General features: G+C 46.7%; 1 pseudogene; it reads right to left on the minus strand.

The window, feature by feature from the left end:
* Nucleotides 1–4,655: 4,655 nt before the first annotated feature.
* LOC125427584 lies at nucleotides 4,656–4,764 on the minus strand (annotated as a pseudogene).
* Between the last annotated feature and the right edge of the window lie 216 nt (nucleotides 4,765–4,980).

Here is a 4,980-nt window from a genome sequence, read left to right on the forward strand (position 1 = left end):
ATCAAAAACTTTGATATTCATAGTGAACCACCTAAATAATTCCATGGCATTTTCAACATATTTTGTTCACTGATACATTTTAAGACAAGCACGGGGTGGGCAGTTTAGCACTTCCTAGAAAAGGTGGCATTAGAGGTTTTCCTGTTCCTGTTTTAATTTCATTTTGTGATTACAAAATAGCTAGGAATGCCAAAGCAATATATTGTATTACAACAGGAATACATATTGCTTGCTGTTGAAGCAAATTCACCCATCTGTTTAGATTTCATTCATCCAAAATGTTTAGTCATGCAAATATGTCCATTATTAATATTTGGTCGAATCACTACCACACACTTCTTTTCGCATTTTGCATAGTTTATTTTATATCTTCTAGTACAGTATGGGGGAAATAACAGAAATAAATGTATTTGTGTTGAAATCAGCCACAATTTAATTGTCTGTGGCCTTTAAACACAAGACCAGGTACAGAATAAAGACCTCAATCCTTCGATTTGCATTTTAATACTGCTCTTTTAAGTATGGATTTAGTAATATTGATTTAAGAAAGCAATGGTACATTCTATACAGACATAATGAAACCTAAGGAAGAATTACATGTGAACACATGAAAAACACATGAAGCAGTATCTATTGAATCAAACTGTTCTGGCCACCTGCCAACGGGTGGTGTTGGATTGCAATGTCTCTCTCTGTTCTCAAGTTAGCATCAGTACAGAGGGAATTCCACAAATGTAGTCAACTAGTTCAGGTCATGGAAGCCAGAGAATTTGCAGAAACCAGTAATACAGTCCAAGGGTCAAAGTTCCAGGAGTCAATCAGGGTGTCAGCAGGTTCAGCATTAGTCAAACTGGAGTTGCATCCATGCCTATCAACCCCTTCCCAAATGCAGCTTCTTGTTGATTGCTGACCCTGGACACTGTCTAGCTGAAAGCTGTGTCAACCATTAAGAGCCTAGGTGTGCTCCTGGATGCTTCCTTGAGTATGGAGGCCCAGGTGGCACAAACACCTTGTTTGGCATCTTCTCGTTTATGCCAAATGAAGCAGCTGGCACTCTACCTATCCCTGTTTGATCTGGCAACAGTGATCCATGGAACGGTCATCTCCAGATTAGACTTCTGCAGTTTGCTGTATGTAGGGCTACCCTTGGGCCTGTTCCAGAAGCTACAGTTAGTTCAGATTGTGGCAGTGAGGGTCCTCATGGGGATCCATGGCAGGCACACATATGACCTGTGCTCTGCCAGCTGCACTGGCTCCGGGTGGAGTACTAGATCAGATTCAAGATTCTTGTACAATGCCCTAAATGGTATGGGACCCACATGCCTATGAGACCGGCTCTCCTGGTGTGCTGTACAAAGAGTGCTTAGATCTGCAAATACTAATCTACTGATAGTCCCTGGTCCAAAGGAAGTTCAGCTAGCCGTTTCTGTTTCATCAGGCATATGGCTGAGGCAGCTATAATACCTCCCCTCCTTCTTTTCCATTGAAATCCATTGTCAATCCCTGAAGGGTGTAGGATGTTGCTGATTATTGTAATATGTATTGACTAATAGCTAGCACTGGGGGAAGTTCAGGCACTGGAAAAGGGCTGGGCCCCAGTCTTTCCACATTGAGACTTCAGGTGACGACCAAGGCATGCCTCACAGGTGTGATTGTACCTGCACCTGGGGTGCTAGCACTTGCCCTAGTTAAAGTTCCAACACACAAGCCAGAGGCAGAGCAACCAGGGGGCCAGGGGGGCGGTGCACATTGCACCAAGTGCGCTCCTGGGGGGGAAATCATTCCCATCCCCCCCACGGCACCCCTTCCCACCCCACCAGTGCCCCCCCACACTTACCTTCTTCAAACAGTGCAGGCTGAAGAAGTGGCCTGTTCCCTTCAGGCTGAAAATGGCCTGGTGGGAACTACACTTCCCAGGAGAACTTGTGAGCCCCAGGTCTCATGGAAAGTGTAGTTTCCCCCATGCCATTTTCAGCCTGAAGGGAATAGGCCACTCCTCCAGCCTGCACAAAGTTAAGGCAGGGGGCAGGGTACCGTGTGTGTGTGGGCGGGGGGGAGAAAACACAGAGTGTGCACTGGGCACACTCTTGCCCAGCTACATCTCTGCTGCTGGCCTCCCTGGATAGAGATAACTTTCACCTGTCTCTCTCCTGTAGTTTATAATGGATAAGGTCCCACCTGGCCTGCTCCTTATGAGAGGCATTCTACTGGAAGGCCTCATCATAGTCCATCACTTTGATTTCCCCAGCTATGGTGCACACCTATAGAATATTGCTTATGTGATTTGCCAGGTGCCATGTCTTCTCAGGGAAGGGACCACAAGCCCTATATAGACTGCATAGCCTTTCAACCAATTGAGCAATGTGCCCTCTGCTGAAGCCTTCTTTGTGGCCCTCTTAGAAGCCCTGGGACCTGACACCCCAAACACAGGCTTGAGCATGGCAAATATATCCACATAATAGCCATCGAAGACTCATTCCTGCAGCTTGTGAAAAGATAGAAACTTGGGGGGTCGTCAGAGTCATCAACCTTCGGGTGAACCTCTGAATCCCCATTGCCCTCCCCCCATTCATGCTCCCCACTAACCTTGGTTCTGCTTCTGCACAGTCAAAGTGGAAACCCTGGAACATATATGCCCTTGTTCTAGTAATTCCCCTTCCCATGTACAGTATCCTCATCCAAGGCTGACACACCCAATGATGAACAACTGTTGTCACTCTGCCAAGCTGAACACCAGGTTTGCCTATGCCTCATCCACCGCTTCCTTTTGGGTGGCACAGGACCTCCATTGATTGAAGACTCAGGCCCTATATCCAGGGAAGAAGAGCAATGGCTGTGTGCAGTTGAGGTATCCTGCTGTGTGACCTCTGGTCCAGAGGTTTCCTTACAGCCTAGAGCCTCTGTTGATGCCTGTGGCAGCCACCCCAATGAAGGCAGGAGCAGCAAGGTTTTGCACTGATCCAGCAGCTGGCACAGACTGGGCCTCCAGATGTCCCATGTGCTCAGACAGCTACAGGAGGATTGCAGACATTCCCTGGAGAAAGACATCATAAGCCATAGAGTAGTGTCTGAGCTGAGACCCAGATGGGCCTTGACCATCAGGAGCTAAGTGGATTTAGACTGCTGAGGGATGTCCCAGCACTGCTGTGAAACTGCTCTGGGGCAGCAACTCTCTTTTCATGCAAATGCCCCCCTTTTATCAGGGCAGTGGACCTAGCCACATGCTTTTTAGAGCCTGCTGTCAAAGTAGAGTGACCAGCGGCCTGCCCCCAATCAGATGGGGTGCACATTTAGATGGCACATTTAGATCAATAGTAAGAAAGTCCAGTTTACACGGAAGACCCTGCATTGTGGTGGCGGGAGTGGGGGGTGGTGGCAGAGGCAATCATGGACAAAGGTGGGACATTAGCTAAGGCATTCAGAATGAAACCCCTTTGCACTCTCCCAGAAGCAGAGAGTGACCACCTGAGGAGGAGGATGACAACAGAAGCCCCTAAAGCAGGGATCAGGCTGTCCCCGCATGTGTGAAAGAGACTACGGAAGAACTCCCAGTGCTTAAGTGATGCTTATGGGAAAGCCCTGGACTTGTGGGGAACCATTCGGGGCTTCCCTCACTGGCCCTGACTCAAGCGAAGGAAAAAACAGGGCAGCAGTGGGGAACTACAAGCAAGGTGGGAAACCCCACAGCAGGTACGCTCCCCAGATAAGCTATGGAATAATTTTGGCATGCAAAATTGGCCTATGAATGAAATGTATTTCTCCTGTCTTTATTTGATGCACTGAACGTTTGTGGGAAAAGATCTGGATCTTTAACTGAGAAAAACTATACTGGAAGAATGGCAGAACAAATCGGACCAGTTCAAATTGGAATTTTCAGACATATTTTATGCAAATTCACTGCCTGGAGCTCAAAAAATAGAACTAGATACACAATTCTTCCTGTAGGCTTTCTAAATATAACTAGGATCACAGCACCTGCATTGATAAATTGGTTGAATGACCTCCCCATAACAAAGTGTTGTTACATCCATGTAGCTTTATAGCTTTAAGCAATGTGATTAGACTTTGACACACTTCTTAGAAGAAACACATGCAGGGCAATGGTATCCATGGAAACAAAAATGATGAAAATGACTCTGGTTCTATCTGACGCCTGTATTCTGATATAAACAATTTTCTATTTCCCTGCAGGTTTCTATCCAGAGACCAACTAAGGCATTAACCATTTGTAATGATTTTCTGTCTCCTGCCGAAACAGAGACCTACTCTTGAGAGAAAATAATGTTCAGCCTAATTGAGCAACACTGACATCCTATTCTGCTTTAGGCTTGCCCAGAAATCAAAATTCAAGAAGCAGCTGTGCTTTATCCTAGAGAATAAAAAAAGCAAAGATGTATGAGAGCTGTTCTTTCTTCAGTAGATGTCCCTGTATCTAAATGCTCTTCAATTCAGACCAGATTTTACAATTGTATCTCAGAAAATGATGATCTCCACATGTTTTGTCTTATATAGGAGCTAATTCTTAGCAGGCCTTTTAAAAATAAGTACAGTGTTAGTAGGGGTTTTTTCTCTTGGGACAGTGTTCTTAGCACTGTAGAGATAAAGAGTGGCCCCAAGTCAGTGGGCCGAAGGCAGGCAGCAGCCATGTCCATTTTAGCCTACAGCACCCGGTATTCCCAGGCGGTCTCCCATCCAAGTACTAACCAGGCCCGACCCTGCTTAGCTTCCGAGATCGGGCGTGTTCAGGGTGGTATAGCCGTAGGCTCATGTCCATTTTGTGCAACAGCATCATGACCTCTGTGTGATGTTATAATGTCAGCAAGAGGGGCAAGTGGGAGCCTTTATAAGGCTTTGACCCGGCCCTTGGCCCCTCCTCTGGAGCTGAACAGTGCTGAGTTTGAGCAGAGAAGTGACAAGTTTGTGAGTTCCCTGCTGCTGCTCCCCAGCCCTGGCCATGTGGCTGGACCCAGGAGAGCAGGT

The sequence above is a fragment of the Sphaerodactylus townsendi genome, linkage group LG02 (genome assembly GCF_021028975.2).
Source record: "Sphaerodactylus townsendi isolate TG3544 linkage group LG02, MPM_Stown_v2.3, whole genome shotgun sequence".
NCBI lineage: Eukaryota > Metazoa > Chordata > Lepidosauria > Squamata > Sphaerodactylidae > Sphaerodactylus > Sphaerodactylus townsendi.